This window comes from Ranitomeya imitator, chromosome 8, assembly GCF_032444005.1.
Source record: "Ranitomeya imitator isolate aRanImi1 chromosome 8, aRanImi1.pri, whole genome shotgun sequence".
Classification (NCBI taxonomy): domain Eukaryota; kingdom Metazoa; phylum Chordata; class Amphibia; order Anura; family Dendrobatidae; genus Ranitomeya; species Ranitomeya imitator.
The window spans coordinates 144922335-144943598 of NC_091289.1; positions in this window are offsets into that span (position 1 = coordinate 144922335).

Sequence of the window (21264 nt, forward strand, 5' to 3'; positions counted from 1 at the left end):
TCTGCCCCAATGCATGTAGAGAAGGCACGGAGACACCATCACGTGTTTCTCAACGCAAGCAATAAATAGCCAGGTCTTTCACCGGGAAGGAACAACCACGGGAAGGGCAGCATCCAAAAGGAACACCACCTATGCCAAAACATGGTATCCATCCACAGACAGCTGTTTCGGGGTATTTGCCCCTCATCAGTGTGGAGTAGGAAACTGGCTATTAGGAGCAGTGCCTGGTAAAAGGACTATAAACATAAGGATGAATGACCTCGGGGAGATCAAAACATCCAACACCGCGAAGACACCATCACGTGTTTCTCAACGCAGTAATCCAGAACACTGCCCCCATCCCTTATGGGAAATATGCAAATGCATGTAGAAAAGCTGCGGAGACACCATCACGTGTTTCTCAACGCAAGCAATAAATAGCCAGGTCTTTCACCAGGAAGGAACAACCATGGGAAGGGCAGCATCCAAAAGGAAAACCACCTATGCCAAAACATGGTATCCATCCACAGACAGCTGTTTCCGGAAGAAGAATTCATTCAAAACGTGCGTAGGGGATTCAGCAGGTCCCAGGACTTTCATACTTGGTAAATATGCTTTGAGGTCTCCTGTAGCCACACAGTACCTGCCCAATATCGGTGTTATTGGTGGTAACTATAGCGGGGCACTTAGTGTTATATTTTAGGAGTTTATTCCGTAATACTAATGAATAGCCTCTTTAACCCCCACATCTTTAGGCTAGGCTAGGTTATATATGTAAGCAGACAGCACTTTATATAGTGATTCCTCATTGTCTCTTTTGCCTTTACCAAACGCTATGCTTCAGGTTAATTAACCATTTAGTGGTCAGTTGTAAATTGGCGTTATAGGTAGCTTTATATGTTCATATGTGACCTGCTTATTTGGATCGGAGGTTCTTTTTATATATGATTGGTTGTGTATTATGAGTTGAGAATTTTTTCTAAGCTTTGTTACCAATAAAAATTTCCTGTTATTGAACTTTACATTCATGTGGGCTGTCTAATTTTTGTGGGAGGCCCTAATGTGCCCACGAGTGAAATATGGTGGTGGTAGTGGTGGTAGTGTGATGATCTGGGGCTGTTTTGCTGCTTCAGGACCTGGAAGGCTTGCTCTGGTAAATAAAACCATGAATTCTGCTGTTTATCAAAAAAATCATGAAGGAGAATGTCTGTCCATCTGTTTGTGACCTCAAGCTGAAGAGCACTTGGGTTATGCAGCAGAGCTATGATCCAGAAGGTCCACCTCTGAATGATTTAGGAAAAACAAAATTAAGACTTGGGAGTGGCCTTGTCAAAGCCATGACCTTAATCCAATTGAGATTCTGTGGCTTAAAAAGGCGGTTCATGCTCAGAAACCCTCCAATATGGCTGAATTACAACAATTCTGCAAGGATGAGTTAAAATTCCTCCAGAATATTGTCAAAGACTCATTACCAGTTATTGCATATGTTTGATTGCAGTTTTTGCATCTAAGGGACATCCAACCAGTTATTTGGTTTAGAGGGCAATCAATTTTTCACACGGGGCCCTGTATTTTTGGATTTCTTTTCCTGTTAATAATAAGGACCTTAATTTAAAAACTGCATTTTGTGCTTACTTGTGTTATATTTGTCTAAAATTTAAATTTTGTTTTGTGATCTGAAGCATTTAAGTGTGACATACATGCAAAAAAAAAAGGAAATCGGGACGGGGCAAACACTATTTCACACAATTGTAGAATGAAAGTATTGCAGAATCTTACCTCTTTATATTACCTTGTATATAATCATTATAGTAAGTGATAATACATAATCTCAAAATAATCTTATGAAGATAAAGCAGTAATAAACATAAACATGCAGCAATTGTATATTACAAAATAACATATCGCTATATGGCTGCTGTCACACTAGCAGTATTTGGTCAGTATTTTACATCAGTATTTGTAAGCCAAAACCAGGAGTGGAACAATCAGAGGAAAAGTATAATAGAAACACGTCACCACTTCTGCATTTATCACCCACTCCTGGTTTTGGCTTACAAATACCGATGTAAAATACTGACCAAATACTGCTAGTGTGACGGCAGCCTATAAATGAATGAGGCATTGTACAGAGCCTCGGATTCTGTGAAAAATGGCAGACCAAATAGGGCAGCTCGCTAAAAAGTGGGACTCCATTATAGTTAATTGGGTATGTTGAAGTCATTGGAGAGTGTCATGTGAAATGTTTCCATTGTTCTGCTCCTATGATGTAGCAGAAAAACAACAATTTGTATGCGAATAACAAATAAAATTATATTTTTCTCACTCGTATGTTTTATAGCAAAATTTAGGGAGAAGAGGTTTTAGGGTATGTGCACACGTTGCGGATTTCCTGTGGATCCTCAGCGTTTTTTCCGCACAGATTCGCAGCAGATCCGCAAGTGATTTACAGTACAATGTAAATCAATCGGGAGAACTAAATGCGGTGCTAATGGCACGGAATCCGCAGCGGATTATTTTAAGTTCTATGTCAATTCTTTCTGCGGATCTGCAGTGTTTCTGCACCCACTCCATTAAAGAAATCCGCAGGGTTTGTAAAAGGATGAAATCCGTACAGAATCCGCAGCAAATCCGCAGAAATCTGCAAAAAAAGGTGCAGATTTTGACCTGCAAATTCTACCAAGAAATGCAGATTCCGTGCAGAAAATTCTGCAGGCAAATCTGCAACGTGTGCACATACCCTAAGTAGGTCATATTGGTGAAGTTCTTAGACGTCACAGATTTCCAGATGGAAAGGACTGTATAGATATCTTCAGGGTCATTGTGCTGGAATAATCTACTCTGATCCTGATAGAAAAGGTGGCTCATAGTACCTACTGAACATAGATCTCAGGAGCTGTTCTTGTTGGGCTCATATTAGGCTAGGTTCACATTGCGTTAGTGCAATCAGTTTTGCGCCTAGCGCTAGCGGATTGTGTTGTAAAGGGGTCGCGTTAAACATCCCCGCTCTCGCAGATCTCCGATCTGCGAGAGTGGGGAACGGACCGCGGGCGCGCCTCGGACGCTGCAAGCCACGTCCGCGGCGCGCCACAAAACATCGGCACATCGCTAGCACATCGCTAGTGATGCGCGTCCCCATTGCTGTTAATGGGCGCGCTAACGGACGCATTGCACGGCGTTAATTTCGCCGTGCAACGCTGTCCGTTAGCGCGGTCCCATTAACGCAATGGGAACCTAGCCTTAGCAGTAGGGGGAAGTAGCATATTTTCCCAGGACATTTCTGTTTGGTGAGTGAAGAGCTTCACCTTTATTTATCGTACATCTTTGGAATGCGCCCATAAAAGTGAGATAATATATTGTGCAATGGATACGAGTCACCAGACATTCTGCTGCATGAGGTGCCATTAACAAGAGATATTGGCACAGCAACGCTGTACAGTCATGAACAAAAATATAAAAAACAACATCCACCAAGATTACCATTTTGTTTTCTAGAGAACTTGAAAAGTCTCAGCAAACTTTTTTCATGGATACTGGAAAACTGTAATGACAGTAAAGTTTATAAGTGATACATAGCTGTTATATCATGTTTCAGCTCTGAGAAAGGACGGCAACAATTAGCATCTTTCTGTCTGTCTGTAATGGAAATCCCACGTCGCTGCTTGGTCGCGGGCACAGTCCAGACGCGAATTCGCCCCTTCCTACTCTCCGTCAGTGCCCCCTCCATACTCCCCTCCAGTCAGCGCTCACACAGGGTTAATGGCTGAGTTACACCGTGTTATGCCGCGGGTAACTCACTCCGTTAACGCTGCTATTAACCCTGTGTGACCAACTTTTTACTATTGATGCTGACTATGCAGCATCAATAGTAAAAAGATCTAATGTTAAAAATAATAAAAAAAATAAAAAATCATTATATACTTGCCTTTCCGACGCCTTTCCCGCTCCTCGAGACGCTGCGGGCCATGCATTGCGGTCTTGCGAGATGATGACGTAGCGGTCTCGCGAGACCGTAAGGTGAATATATAACAATTTATTTCCACAAAAATCTTAAAGAGAAAAAAACGAAGGCACTCACCAGTCTTCCAAATAGTTCCTTTATTAATACCAACTCCAGATAAAATTCATGGCCGGGGGAGAAGGAGCTGAAGCTCGTGTGAGCAGAGGGGGACGATGACCGTTTCGCGCTGTGCCTGCGCTTCTACGGGTCAATCTGTGCTCAGGTTTGACAGCGGAAATAGTGTACCGGCCATGACACCTCCCACTACCAAAACCTTCCCACAAATCACGAAATACACAAAACATAAAAAGCAGACTTAAAAACATGAAAATGAATTTCCGAGATTACTTCTAAAGCTATGACACAAATCAGTATACCATGATCATAATAATATCACCAAATTTACAACCCACCATCCTGACGAGTAACCGAGACTATAACCTAACAGGTTCCAGGGCGCTCCACTTATCCCTATAGGAAAATGAACATGTCTATTTGATCATTGAAGCCAAGTGGACCCAGCGCATTACTGCGCGTGATCCACCTGGCCTCACGTCTCAGGAGTAAGTTGTTCCAATCTCCTCCTTGAGCAGGCAGGCCGACTCTTTCTATCCCAGCAAAGGTGAGACATTACGTGTTACTGCTATGCTCCTCCCTGGCATGCGAAATCAACCGAGGGACTCCCTTCCCTGTCACTATGGACTGGCAATGCTCATGGAAGCGTATATGTAGTGGCCGAATTGTCTTCCCGATATAGTACAGTCTGCATGGACAAAATATGACATATACTACATGATCTGTTCTACATGTGATAAAATCATTAACCGTGTGTTCTACGGCTCCCATGTGTAAAGTGCGATCTGTCATATGTTGTCTGCAGTATGCACAATGCCCGCATTTGAAATTGCCTTTAGGGATGGCTGAGTTAAGCCAATTTCCACCTTGTATAGTGATACGATTCCTCACTATCTTATCTCTCAGTCTTGCACTCCTTCTATTGGCTATTAACGAGCCTCTTGCTACTATATCTGCCAACTCTCTATCACGTCCTAACAGGTGCCAATTCTTTTTATGGCTAACCTTATTTGCCGATCCATATTGCTGTATTTAAAACAAAAGGTAAATCTTTTCCCTGATTTCTGCTTTTGAACAGCAACTTTGTTTTCAGCTTCTGTTCTCCTTTCATTATTTACCCTGTCCAAAGTGGTAGTTAATAGATCTCCCGGATACCCTCTCTACTTGAATCTGATTTCCATCTCTCTAGACTGACGTAGGAAGCCTTCTTCTGTATTGTTCACTCTACTCACCCTCACAAACTGACTATATGGTAAGGCTCTTTTTGTGTGCATAGGTTGAAAGCTGTTATAATGCATCATTGTGTTAGCTGCTACCGGCTTCCGATAAAGTGACATGCAGATCTTACCTTCCTTTATCTCCATTAGGACGTCCAGGAATTCTAGCCTTTGACCTCCAAATACGGAGGTAAAGGCCATATTCATATTATTGACCTGATTTAATTCTGTCACAAATTCTTGAAAGACGTCCACTGTGCCATCCCAAATCATCACTATGTCATCAATATATCTTTGATAAAATTTGATATGCTGCAAGAAGACATTATTACTTGAATATATGTATTTTTCCTCAAATACACCCAAAAATAAATAGGCGAAATGGCACGTACCATTCATCCAAAAAGGTGAAAGCATTATGGGTAAGAATAAAATTCAACCCCTCACACACAAATCTAATGAAATCCCGACTTTTGCCTGTGGTATTCAAAATGCTTTCACCTTTTTGGATGAAAGGTATGTGCAAGAAGTGGGGACCGCGATGGGGACTCCAGCAGCATGCACTTTCGCCAATTTATTTTTGGGTGTATTTGAGGAAAAATACATATATTCAAGGAATAATGTCTTCTTGCAGCATATCAAATTTTATCAAAGATATATTGATGACATAGTGATGATTTGGGATGGCACAGTGGAAGTCTTTCAAGAATTTGACAGAGTTAAATCAGGTCAATTATATGAATATGGCCTTTACCTCCGTGTTTGGAGGTCAAAGGCTAGAATTCCTGGACGTCCTAATGGAGATAAAGGAAGGTAAGATCTGCACGTCACTTTATCGGAAGCCGGTAGCAGCCAATACAATGATGCATTATAACAGCTTTCATCCTATGCACACAAAAAGAGCCCTTCCATATAGTCAGTTTGTGAGGGTGAGTAGAGTGAACAATACAGAAGAAGGCTTCCTACGTCAGTCTAGAGAGATGGAAATCAGATTCAAGCAGAGAGGGTATCCGGGAGATCTATTAACTACCACTTTGGACAGGGTAAATAATGAAAGGAGAACAGAAGCTGAAAACAAAGTTGCTGTTCAAAAGCAAAAATCAGGGAAAAGATTTACCTTTTGTTTTAAATACAGCAATATGGATCGGCAAATAAGGTTAGCCATAAAAAAGAATTGGCACCTGCTAGGACGTGATAGAGAGTTGGCAGATATAGTAGTAAGAGGCTTGTTAATAGTCAATAGAAGGAGTGCAAGGCTGAGAGATAAGATAGTGAGGAATCGTATCACTAAACAAGGTGGAAATTGGCTTAACTCAGCCATCCCTAAAGGCAATTTCAAATGCGGGCATTGTGCATACTGCAGACAACATATGACAGATCGCACTTTACACATGGGAGCCGTAGAACACACGGTTAATTATTTTATCACATGTAGAACAGATCATGTAGTATATGTCATATTTTGTCCATGCAGACTGTACTATATCAGGAAGACAATTCGGCCACTACATATACGCTTCCGTGAGCATTGCCAGTCCATAGTGACAGGGAAGGGAGTCCCTCGGTTGATTTCGCATGCCAGGGAGGAGCATAGCAGTAACACGCAATGTCTCACCTTTGCTGGGATAGAAAGAGTCGGCCTGCCTGCTCAAGGAGGAGATTGGAACAACTTACTCCTGAGACGTGAGGCCAGGTGGATCACGCGCAGTAATGCGCTGGGTCCACTTGGCTTCAATGATCGAATAGACATGTCCATTTTGCTATAGGGATAAGTGGAGCGCCCTGGAACCTGTTAGGTTATAGTCTCGGTTACTCGTCAGGATGGTGGGTTGTAAATTTGGTGATATTATTATGATCAAGGTATACTGATTTGTGTCATAGCTTTAGAAGTAATCTCGGAAATTCATTTTCATGTTTTTAAGTCTGCTTTTTATATTTTGTGTACTTCGTGATTTGTGGGAGGGTTTTGGTAGTGGGAGGTGTCATGGCCGGTACACTATTTCCGCTGTCAGACCTGAGCACAGATTGACATGTAGAAGCGCAGGCACAGCGCAAAACGGCCGTCGTCCCCCTCTGCTCACACGAGCTTCGGCTCCTTCTCCCCCGGCCATGAATTTTATCTGGAGTTGGTATTAATAAAGGAACTATTTGGAAGACTGGTGAGTGCCTTCGTTTTTTTCTTTTTAAGATTTTTGTGGACAATAGACTGCTGTTTCTGAAGAGCACCCGAAGTCCCATGTTATAACGGTATATGAGATTGACATCTAGCAACATGTTTTTATACACCTGAATGTGGTCTAGAAGAAATCTGATTGTTAGGGGCAGTGCCGCTCATTTTTTCCTTTTTGGACTGTATAACTATTTTTTTTAATTCTTTTTTTAACAGGGATATGGTGCCCACATGGCTATATACTACGTGGGCTGTTTTAGATACTACATGGGCTGTGTTATATACTGCGTGTGCTGTGCTATATACTACATGGCTGTGTTATATACTGCGTGGGCTGTGTTATATACTGCGTGGGCTGTGTTATATACTACGTGGCTGTGTTATATACTGCGTGGGCTATGTTATATACTACGTCTCTGTGCTATATACTATGTGGGCTGTGCTATATACAACGTGGCTGAGCAATATATTATGTGGTTGGGCAATATACTACGTGGCTGTGTTATACACTGTGTGAGCTGTGCTATATACTACATGGGCTGTGTTATATACTACATGGCTGTGTTATATACTATGTGGGCTGTGCTATATATTACGTAGCTGTGCAATATATGTGGCTGGGCAATATAATATGTGGCTGTGTTATACAGGTCCTTCTCAAAAAATTAGCATATAGTGTTAAATTTCATTATTTACCATAATGTAATGATTACAATTAAACTTTCATATATTATAGATTCATTATCCACCAACTGAAATTTGTCAGGTCTTTTATTGTTTTAATACTGATGATTTTGGCATACAACGCCTGATAACCCAAAAAACCTGTCTCAATAAATTAGCATATTTCACCCATCCAATCAAATAAAAGTGTTTTTTAATAACAAACAAAAAAACCAACAAATAATAATGTTCAGTTATGCACTCAATACTTGGTCGGGAATCCTTTGGCAGAAATGACTGCTTCAATGCGGCGTGGCATGGAGGCAATCAGCCTGTGACACTGCTGACATGTTATGGAGGCCCAGGATGCTTCAATAGCGGCCTTAAGCTCATCCAGAGTGTTGGGTCTTGCGTCTCTCAACTTTCTCTTCACAATATCCCACAGATTCTCTATGGGGTTCAGGTCAGGAGAGTTGGCAGGCCAATTGAGCACAGTAATACCATGGTCAGTAAACCATTTACCAGTGGTTTTGGCACTGTGAGCAGGTGCCAGGTCGTGCTGAAAAATGAAATCTTCATCTCCATAAAGCATTTCAGCCGATGGAAGCATGAAGTGCTCCAAAATCTCCTGATAGCTAGCTGCATTGACCCTGCCCTTGATGAAACACAGTGGACCAACACCAGCAGCTGACATGGCACCCCACACCATCACTGACTGTGGGTACTTGACACTGGACTTCAGGCATTTTGGCATTTCCTTCTCCCCAGTCTTCCTCCAGACTCTGGCACCTTGATTTCCGAATGACATGCAAAATTTGCTTTCATCAGAAAAAAGTACTTGGGACCACTTAGCAACAGTCCAGTGCTGCTTCTCTGTAGCTCAAAAGTGGCTTTACCTGGATAATGTGGCACCTGCAGCCCATTTCCTGCACACGCCTGTGCACGGTGGCTCTGGATGTTTCCACACCAGACTCAGTCCACTGCTTCCTCAGGTTCCCCAAGGTCTGGAATCGGTCCTTCTCCACAATCTTCCTCAGGGTCCGGTCTCCTCTTCTCGTTGTACAGCGTTTTCTGCCACATTGTTTCCTTCCAACAGACTTACCATTGAGGTGCCTTGATACAGCACTCTGGGAACAGCCTATTTGTTGAGAAATTTCTTTCTGGGTCTTACCCTCTTGCTTGAGGGTGTCAATGATGGCCTTCTTGACATCTGTCAGGTCGCTAGTCTTACCCATGATGGGGGTTTTGAGTAATGAACCAGGCAGGGAGTTTATAAAAGCCTTAGGTATCTTTTGCATGTGTTTAGAGTTAATTAGTTGATTCAGAAGATTAGGGTAATAGGTCGTTTAGAGAACCTTTTCTTGATATGCTAATTTATTGAGACAGGTTTTTTGGGTTATCAGGAGTTGTATGCCAAAATCATCAGTATTAAAACAATAAAAGACCTGACAAATTTCAGTTGGTGGATAATGAATCTATAATATATGAAAGTTTAATTGTAATCATTACATTATGGTAAATAATGAAATTTAACACTATATGCTAATTTTTTGAGAAGGACCTGTATATTACGTGGCCTGTGTTATATACTGCGTGGGCTGTGCAATATACTACGTGGGCTGTGTTATACACTGCATAGGCTGTGTTATATACAACGTGGGCTGTGCTATATACTATGTGGGCTGTGTTATACACGGCATGGGCTGTGCTATATACTATGTGGGCTGTGTTATACACTGCATGGGCTGTGCTATATGCTATGTGGGCTGTGCTATATACTACGTGGGCTGTGCTATATACTTTGTGGCTGTGCTATATACTACGTGGCTGTCACATATACTACGTGGGCTGTTTTATATGCTACGTGGCTGTGCTATATGCTATGTGGGCTGTGCTATATGCTCCGTGGGCTGTGTTATATACTATGTGGCCTGTGCTATATACTACGTGGCCTGTGCTATATGCTACGTGGGCTGTGTTATATGCTACGTGGGCTGTTTTATGTGCTACTTGGCTGTGGTATATTTCTCTGCTGTATCTGTGCATCATGAATCGTGGTATGTGTTAAAGAGGGGGGCCCACTGAGACTTTTTTGCCCGAGACCCTCAAAAACCTGGAATAGGCCCTGGCCTCACTGATTGGTCATGCCCGGCCAGGCATGACCAATCAGCGACAGGTGCAGTCCGGCCGCAAATTAGCGTATCCAGAGAGTAGGATGGGCACACTGTATAGTTCACTAGGAGAGGTGCTGGCTGGACATCTAACGTCACATATACAAAAAACAGCCGCACTCCAGTCTTGGTTTCAACGTAGAAAGTTTTTTAGTTTTTATTCAAGTGCACAGGCACCACCAAATAATTTTTAAAGAGAGCAAAACAAGTGATTGCGGACAATACGATAACACGGTAACGTTTCGACCTGGCACGGTCTTTTTCAAAACCTCACTGCAAAGATAAATATAACATGTGAGCGTGCTGTACAAATATACACGTGTAAATGAGACAACGCACAATATATAAAGAAAAGAAAAAAGAACCCACTTCCTATCAAAACTATAGAGGATATAGCCCTACAACAATTTGGTCTATATACATATATATATACATATACTCATACGCATACACGTACGGCTAGCGATACATAAAGTACAAACCCACCCGAATTCAGGGGCAATGAATAGTAGTATCCAAGATGCTACATAAGAGCAGAGAATTGTAGTATACAGGGTGCTCAATGGTGAAATACCCTAAGATAAGGTTATGTGCGAGGACTATCAATAGGAACGTTGTTATACTGAAGCATAATATTGGGCTAAAGAGGGACGCAAAAATGAAGATAATGCTGTTCAAGACGCCATAGTACTAACCTTAAATGGGAGGAGTGGTAAGGAAGAGAAGGTAAGTGCAGAGAGTCCCCAAGGACTAAAGAAAAACAGAGAGGACATGGTTAAGTATATACTAAATAGGGAGGGGAATGAGTATTGGAACCCCATAGAAGCGCATTTCATTACCAGTTCCAGGTAGAATCCAGGAGTAAGATGTCCGTATCATTGGTGGTGCAGTAGCTGGTGTGGGCGCTATGGGCGCTTTAAATATACCGCAGATGCGGTCATATCCGGCACCTGGTGATGTGCTGTACTGCGAGGTGGAAGCGAGGCCAGCACCGCAGAGCGGTACGCGTGTCAGTTCGCGCCTGTGCAGCAAAAGCCTAGTTGGTATAATGAGGGAGAGGTCTGACACGCAGAGCGGTGTGCGTGTCAGCCCCGCGCCTGCGCAGTAGACGTCGGGTTAGGGAGAAGATTAGCAGCTGCATGTGAGGGAACCGGGGCATGCGCAGTGTGCTAGAGGCGATTGGAACCCACAGAGCTTGCGCAGGGGGAGCGTTGGAGTTTCCCCTATAGAGTGTGGTAACGGCAAGCCTAAGGTTGAAGCTACGTGTGGAACGGACCCATGTGTAGGGGGTGTCTCCCAGGAATAGAGGTAGCGGCGTTCAGGAGGCTAAAATGCTATGAGTTGGACATACTAGGGAAAAAAAAGGTAAGAATATCGTAGAAGAGGAAGGAGCACGGGAGGAGAGGGGGGGGGGGGAGGGGGGGGAAGGGAGATGAAGTCCCAGATATACAAAATATACTACCACCTATGGGAGCTAAATGACGGCATAAATTAAGCGCAATGAGGGAACATCCCACAGAAAATAAACAAAAAATAAAAAATAAAAAATAAAAGTAAAAAATAAAAAATAAATAAATAATAAATAATAAAACAAAAATAAAAAATAAAAATAAAAACAAAAAATGATAAGAATACTGAACAAAAAGGGAAAAAAAGGGGGGGGGGGGGAAATTCCACATAAAATAAGAAATAATACAAACCAAGGAAAAAAAAGGGGGAGTAAGAAAAAAAGGGGGAAAGAAAATTTGGAATAACAAATTGAAATAAAAAATAAAATTGAATAGGAAAGTAAAAATAAAAATAAAACAAATAGAAAAATGAAATAGTGGTAAACTTACCAAAAGTGGTAGACTGTAGCGAAAAAGAGGGAGGGAGGGAGGGGGTATCCTGTGCTGCCTTCCTAAGAAGTCTAGAGAAGGACAAACAAGAGGGAAGAAGTGGTTAGAGAGGCGGTCATGTAACAGCCACACAGTAGAACAACTTATTTAAAATACATTCTGTCCATATATAATTGCTCTAAAAGGTGAAGTCCAATTCCCTATTGAGGCCTTTAGGGGCCAAAGTCTGTAACGTATAGATCCAGAATGATTCTCGTTCCTTGAGGAGTTTTATATGATCACCGCCCCGTCGTGGTCGTTCCACTTTTTCGATTACCTGGTATCGGAGTTGAGACACGGAATGGTTGGCTGTGACAAAGTGATGGGGGAGCGGAAGCCAGGTTTTCTTAAGTCTAATGGTAGACTTATGACTGGAGATCCTGTCGCGCACGTGTTGTATGGTCTCCCCCACGTACATAAGACCACAGGGACACTTGACTAAGTACACAACAAAGTTAGTCTCACAGGTGTAAAATCCCTTGATGCTGAACTTCTTACCCGTATGTGGATGTGTAAACTCGCTTGATTTAATCACGTTGGCGCAGCAGGCACAGCCTAGACAGGGGAATGTACCCGTCCTTTGGGTCCCAAGGAATTGTTGTCTTGGTTGTTTAGTGAGGCTTCTGATGTCGGCCTTGACCAGGCTGTCCCTGAAGTTCTTTGGTCTACGTTTGCACATAAGTGCCGGGGCTTGAAAGGCTACTACCTGTGGGTAGGCCTCTTTGAGCAGGGGCCAGTGTTTATTAATGGTCTTATAAATCAGAGGCATGGTGGGATGGTGGGTATGTATGAATGGGATTTGTTCTTGTTTAGGGGATTGTGATCTAGAAGGAAGGTGCTCAAGGGCCCTTGTTTTCTCTTTCTGGAGGATCCTGTCAGGATAATCCCTGTCCCTAAATTTTTGTACCATGTCGTCTAGTCGAGACCCTGTTAGATTAGTATTAGACACGATGTTCGTAACCCTACGAAATTGGGAGCGTGGAAGGCTCTCACGTGTAGATTTGGGGTGGCAGCTTGAAAACAACAGTAGGTTGTTAGAGTCGGTAGGTTTCGTGTAGATATCAGTGTCCAGGCCACCCTGATTGTTCTTAATGACCAAGGTGTCGAGGAACGGAATTTTATTGGTGTCACAATTAGGAGTAAACTGTAATTCTGGTCTTGCCCCGTTAATCTGTGATACAAAGAGAGCAAATGTGTCTGCTGGTCCGTCCCATAGACAAAAAACATCATCTATGTACCGGAGCCAGCATTTAGAGTGTAATTTAAAGAGGGCATTATTGTATACATACTCGTTCTCAAAGTTGTCCATGTAGATGTTGGCGTATGCTGGAGCCACATTGGACCCCATAGCAGTACCGCAAGTTTGTAAGTAGAACTGGTCACCGAACAGCTGCTAATCTTCTCCCTAACCCGACGTCTACTGCGCAGGCGCGGGGCTGACACGCACACCGCTCTGCGTGTCAGACCTCTCCCTCATTATACCAACTAGGCTTTTGCTGCACAGGCGCGAACTGACACGCGTACCGCTCTGCGGTGCTGGCCTCGCTTCCACCTCACAGTACAGCACATCACCAGGTGCCGGATATGACCGCATCTGCGGTATATTTAAAGCGCCCATAGCGCCCACACCAGCTACTGCACCACCAATGATACGGACATCTTACTCCTGGATTCTACTTGGAACTGGTAATGAAATGCGCTTCTATGGGGTTCCAATACTCATTCCCCTCCCTATTTAGTATATACTTAACCATGTCCTCTCTGTTTTTCTTTAGTCCTTGGGGACTCTCTGCACTTACCTTCTCTTCCTTACCACTCCTCCCATTTAAGGTTAGTACTATGGCGTCTTGAGCAGCATTATCTTCATTTTTGCGTCCCTCTTTAGCCCAATATTATGCTTCAGTATAACAACGTTCCTATTGATAGTCCTCGCACATAACCTTATCTTAGGGTATTTCTCCATTGAGCACCCTGTATACTACAATTCTCTGCTCTTATGTAGCATCTTGGATACTACTATTCATTGCCCCTGAATTCGGGTGGGTTCGTACTTTATGTATCGCTAGCCGTACGTGTATGTGTATGAGTATATGTATATATATATGTATATAGACCAAATTGTTGTAGGGCTATATCCTCTATAGTTTTGATAGGAAGTGGGTTCTTTTTTCTTTTCTTTATATATTGTGCGTTGTCTCATTTACACGTGTATATTTGTACAGCACGCTCACATGTTATATTTATCTTTGCAGTGAGGTTTTGAAAAAGACCGTGCCAGGTCGAAACGTTACCGTGTTATCGTATTGTCCGCAATCACTTGTTTTGCTCTCTTTAAAAATTATTTGGTGGTGCCTGTGCACTTGAATAAAAACTAAAAAACTTTCTACGTTGAAACCAAGACTGGAGTGCGGCTGTTTTTTGTATATGTGACGTTAGATGTCCAGCCAGCACCTCTCCTAGTGAACTATACAGTGTGCCCATCCTACTCTCTGGATACGTTATTTTGTGTTGATGGTTGCACCTGTTTCCTGATGTCTACGAATACTTTTGCTTTTGATGAAGTAGCAGCATCCAATATTCTATCTAAAGTAACGAACTCTAGCGACTTTCTACGGACACCCGCACAAGATATCAGAAGTAGGGACTATGAAAAAGAACGTCGAAGACTGATGTCATATGATCTCCACTCAATTACCTTGGCGGAGTACCACAAGTTGAGCCGTATACCGAGGGGTCTCCGGTGTAACCTACACCCTACACTGTTCGCTGATAGGCCCGACTACTGTGAAAGATATAAGCAAATCCTAAATAAATGTTCACTGGACCTTATCCTGCTCACGATTGAAACCCTCCAGACGGCGATACATGAGACGGAAACCAAGGTTAAGGCAATAGAAGAACAACTTTGCTCAACTATTTCCAATACGGACTGGCAGACCTTGAAAACCAAGACAGACAAGATTATAGAGGACAATCGAAGAACACTCCAAGAAAAAAAGAGGAACAAATTTTTCAGGGACTCAGAGGACTACAGGTTAGAACGCGTCTACAAATGGAACGAGCCCACGAACTTTGGTCAAGGTCGAGGATATCATTCCTCAAGACGACCCGGCTCCTTCAGCTCCGACAGCAGCGGATCTTCACATCAGGGACGTTTTTTAGGGAACAGACCGTATGGAAGAGGCAATCCGAGACAACGTGGAGGAGACCGACAAGGAGGTCCAAACGTAAATCCAACCGATCGCATGATGACGAGATCACAGGTAGGAACACTAGATCTGTGATTAATATTTCCTCCTATACATTAAATCCAGCCGAATTGGCAGTCCTACAAAAGGGTCTTTCGTTTTGCCCAACCCCCCCATGGGACAGCTTTAAGCTTGAGCAGGATTTACAATATTTCTACCGTAGCATCAGGTTGAAAACACACTTCGGTCTACAAGACAAATCTCCTAACAATAGACCTCCCTCCACTGACGATGGCGGTATCCCTGACCTATTTATCTCCACCTTAGGTCTTTTTAACAAGAGCTCGTTTTGCCCACCTTGCACATATCATGCAGCGGAGGCAGTCATTGACTTAATCCAAAGGGACATACAGGGTCTACTCTCAAAACAACAAAAAGGAGACTTCCCTACCAGACATAACATCACACCCACAGAGAAGCAGGCTATAGAGTCCTTACGCACTAACAAGGGTATAGTCGTCAAGCCAGCTGATAAGGGTGGGGCCATTGTTATCATGAACCATAATGATTACATTAATGAAATAAATAACCAACTAGCCGATACCTCCACCTATCGAAAACTATCGCATGACCCAACCCCAAGTATTAAATCTAAAATCAGTGTAATTCTTGACGAATATCTTTCCAATAATTGTATAGACCAGAAAACAGCCACTTTTTTAACTAACCCTTACCCTACAATACCGGTTTTTTATGTGCTTCCAAAAATCCATAAATCCTTGACCAATCCCCCGGGCCGCCCTATAGTGGCATCTACAAATTCCATTCTTTCACCCCTGTCTATTTTTCTTGAGAAATATCTCACCCCACTTGTCAAGAAGACCAAGTCATTTGTCCTCGACACAGGTCACTTTATCAGTACAACCAAACGGATCTCCTCCCTATCACCACAGTGTCTCTTGGCAACTTTGGATGTCAAGAGCCTCTATACGGCAATTAAACACGATTTAGGTCTTGAGGCGGTGGACAATCTTTTACGTACCACCGACTTAGGTACACAAGCCCAACATCTTATACTGGATCTCCTCTCCACCGTCCTTAGAGAAAATTTTTTCCTGTTCGGTGACCAGTTCTACTTACAAACTTGCGGTACTGCTATGGGGTCCAATGTGGCTCCAGCATACGCCAACATCTACATGGACAACTTTGAGAATGAGTATGTATACAATAATGCCCTCTTTAAATTACACTCTAAATGCTGGCTCCGGTACATAGATAATGTTTTTTGTCTATGGGACGGACCAGCAGACACATTTGCTCTCTTTGTATCACAGATTAACGGGGCAAGACCAGAATTACAGTTTACGCCTAATTGTGACACCAATAAAATTCCGTTCCTCGACACCTTGGTCATTAAGAACAATCAGGGTGGCCTGGACACTGATATCTACACGAAACCTACTGACTCTAACAACCTACTGTTGTTTTCAAGCTGCCACCCCAAATCTACACGTGAGAGCCTTCCACGCTCCCAATTTCATAGGGTTACGAACATCGTGTCTAATACTAATCTAACAGGGTCTCGACTAGACGACATGGTACAAAAATTTAGGGACAGGGATTATCCTGACAGGATCCTCCAGAAAGAGAAAACAAGGGCCCTTGAGCACCTTCCTTCTAGATCACAATCCCCTAAACAAGAACGAATCCCATTCATACATACCCACCATCCCACCATGCCTCTGATTTATAAGACCATTAATAAACACTGGCCCCTGCTCAAAGAGGCCTACCCACAGGTAGTAGCCTTTCAAGCCCCGGCACTTATGTGCAAACGTAGACCAAAGAACTTCAGGGACAGCCTGGTCAAGGCCGACATCGGAAGCCTCACTAAACAACCAAGACAACAATTCCTTGGGACCCAAAGGACGGGTACATTCCCCTGTCTAGGCTGTGCCTGCTGCGCCAACGTGATTAAATCAAGCGAGTTTACACATCCACATACGGGTAAGAAGTTCAGCATCAAGGGATTTTACACCTGTGAGACTAACTTTGTTGTGTACTTAGTCAAGTGTCCCTGTGGTCTTATGTACGTGGGGGAGACCATACAACACATGCGCGACAGGATCTCCAGCCATAAGTCTACCATTAGACTTAAGAAAACCTGGCTTCCGCTCCCCCATCACTTTGTCACAGCCAACCATTCCGTGTCTCAACTCCGATACCAGGTAATCGAAAAAGTGGAACGACCACGACGGGGCGGTGATCATATAAAACTCCTCAAGGAACGAGAATCATTCTGGATCTATACGTTACAGACTTTGGCCCCTAAAGGCCTCAATAGGGAATTGGACTTCACCTTTTAGAGCAATTATATATGGACAGAATGTATTTTAAATAAGTTGTTCTACTGTGTGGCTGTTACATGACCGCCTCTCTAACCACTTCTTCCCTCTTGTTTGTCCTTCTCTAGACTTCTTAGGAAGGCAGCACAGGATACCCCCTCCCTCCCTCCCTCTTTTTCGCTACAGTCTACCACTTTTGGTAAGTTTACCACTATTTCATTTTTCTATTTGTTTTATTTTTATTTTTACTTTCCTATTCAATTTTATTTTTTATTTCAATTTTTTATTCCAAATTTTATTTCCCCCTTTTTTTTCCTTGGTTTGTATTATTTCTTATTTTATGTGGAATTTTTCCCCCCCCCCCCTTTTTTTCCCTTTTTGTTCAGAATTCTTATCATTTTTTGTTTTTATTTTTATTTTTATTTTTTATTTTTGTTTTATTATTTATTATTTATTTATTTTTTATTTTTTACTTTTATTTTTATTTTTTATTTTTTGTTTATTTTCTGTGGGATGTTCCCTCATTGCGCTTAATTTATGCCGTCATTTAGCTCCCATAGGTGGTAGTATATTTTGTATATCTGGGACTTCATCTCCCTTCCCCCCCTCCCCCCCCCCCTCTCCTCCCGTGCTCCTTCCTCTTCTACTATATTCTTATCTTTATTTTCCCTAGTATGTCCAACTTATAGCATTTTAGCCTCCTGAACGCCGCTACCTCTATTCCTGGGAGACACCCCCTACACATGGGTCCGTTCCACACGTAGCTTCAACCTTAGGCTTGCCGTTACCACACTCTATAGGGGAAACTCCAACGCTCCCCCTGCGCAAGCTCTGTGGGTTCCAATCGCCTCTAGCACACTGCGCATGCCCCGGTTCCCTCACATGCAGCTGCTAATCTTCTCCCTAACCCGACGTCTACTGCGCAGGCGCGGGGCTGACACGCACACCGCTCTGCATGTCAGACCTCTCCCTCATTATACCAACTAGGCTTTTGCTGCACAGGCGCGAACTGACACGCGTACCGCTCTGCGGTGCTGGCCTCGCTTCCACCTCACAGTACAGCACATCACCAGGTGCCGGATATGACCGCATCTGCGGTATATTTAAAGCGCCCATAGCGCCCACACCAGCTACTGCACCACCAATGATACGGACATCTTACTCCTGGATTCTACTTGGAACTGGTAATGAAATGCGCTTCTATGGGGTTCCAATACTCATTCCCCTCCCTATTTAGTATATACTTAACCATGTCCTCTCTGTTTTTCTTTAGTCCTTGGGGACTCTCTGCACTTACCTTCTCTTCCTTACCACTCCTCCCATTTAAGGTTAGTACTATGGCATCTTGAACAGCATTATCTTCATTTTTGCGTCCCTCTTTAGCCCAATATTATGCTTCAGTATAACAACGTTCCTATTGATAGTCCTCGCACATAACCTTATCTTAGGGTATTTCTCCATTGAGCACCCTGTATACTACAATTCTCTGCTCTTATGTAGCATCTTGGATACTACTATTCATTGCCCCTGAATTCGGGTGGGTTCGTACTTTATGTATCGTTAGCCGTACGTGTATGTGTATGAGTATATGTATATATATATGTATATAGACCAAATTGTTGTAGGGCTATATCCTCTATAGTTTTGATAGGAAGTGGGTTCTTTTTTCTTTTCTTTATATATTGTGCGTTGTCTCATTTACACGTGTATATTTGTACAGCACGCTCACATGTTATATTTATCTTTGCAGTGAGGTTTTGAAAAAGACCGTGCCAGGTCGAAACGTTACCGTGTTATCGTATTGTCCGCAATCACTTGTTTTGCTCTCTTTAAAAATTATTTGGTGGTGCCTGTGCACTTGAATAAAAACTAAAAAACTTTCTACGTTGAAACCAAGACTGGAGTGCGGCTGTTTTTTGTATATGCGGCGGCAAATTAGGGCGGAATTTGAACCACGCTTTGCTAATTGGTCGCGCCCGGCCGGCCGAATCCTGTGTATAAATTGCATTACTCTGAAAACTTCACAAATAAACTACATACATATTCTAGAATACCTGATGCGTTAGAATTGGGCCACCATCTAGTACACTATAAAATACCAACAAATACAATCACAAAAAACTGTGCATTCGCAGACATTATATTTTTAATAGAAACTAGAAACAATTGGCCGATTCATTAAGACTGCTGTTGTACACACCAGACTTAATGAAAGGGAAGTGGTGGGTTAAGATGCGATAAAATCAATAAAAGGCGCACACTACTTAATGAATTTGGTGCACCTTCACAGTGATGTGCAACTCACCTGAAATGCTACTCTAGTGAGACCATGAATAAACCTTAACACCGAAATACGTAGGTCTATCCCACTACCTATTTTATTTTGCTGAAATGCCAGTTAATGGTCCTGGATGTTTTTAATCATATATAAAGCTGAATGTGTGTGTGTGTGTGTGTGTGTGTGTGTGTGTGTGTGTGTGTGTGTGTGTGTGTGTGTGTGTGTGTGTGTGTGTATGTCCGGGATTGGCATCTGCACTGTCGCAGCTACAGCCACAAAATTTTGCACAGTCACACGTCTGGACCCCGAGAGCATCATAGGCTATGTTGTGAGGAGAAATTTTAACCCCGCGTGTTCCAATTCACCAAACAATTTTGCCCCTATCTACATAATGGGGAAAAATTGAAAGGAAAAGTGTTGGAGGCAAATTGACAGCTGCCAGATGAGAACAAGGGGGACTTAAAGAATGAGAGCGATAGCATCAAAGAGTATATACCACACAGTTGCTAAGGGGGGGCCCCGACATGGGATACTCACCACACATGGGGATATGAGCACACACAAAATGCGCCACACACTACCACATGATTGAAGACATATTCCACCCTCAGCTGTTGTGAATTCTGTGGCTGAGTTCACTTCTGTGGTCACAAGTGGTATTGCAGTCTCTGGGCTTCCTCCCTCAGGTGTTTTGGTGAGCTCGTTGGCTGCCTTGCTATTTAGCTCCACCTGAGTCTGTCTTCCTTGCTCCTTGTCAATGTTCCAGTGTTGGATCTGAGCTACTGCATCTTTCCTTGGGCCTGCTGCTCTGCTAGATAAGTGCTTCTAGTTTGTTTTCTGTTTTTTCTGTCCAGCTTGCTATTATCTTTTGCTGGAAGCTCTGAGAAGCAAAGGGGTGCACCGCCGTGCTGTTAGTTCGGCACGGTGGGTCTTTTTGCCCCTTTGCGTGGTTTTCGTTTTAGGGTTTTTTGTAGACTGCATAGTTCTCTTTGCTATCCTCGCTCTGTCTAGAATATCGGGCCTCACTTTGCTGAATCTATTTCATTCCTACGTTTGTCTTTTCTTCTTGCTAACAGTCATTATATGTGGGGGGCTGCCTATTCCTTTGGGGTATTTCTCTGAGGTAAGTCAGGCTTGTATTTCTATCTTCAGGCTAGTCAGCTCCTCAGGCAGTGCCGAGTTGCATAGGTAGTGATAGGCGCAATCCACTGCTGCTTATAGTTGTGTGAGGATAGATCAGGTACTGCAGTCTACAGAGATTCCACGTCTCAGAGCTCGTCCTATTGTTTTTGGTTATTGCC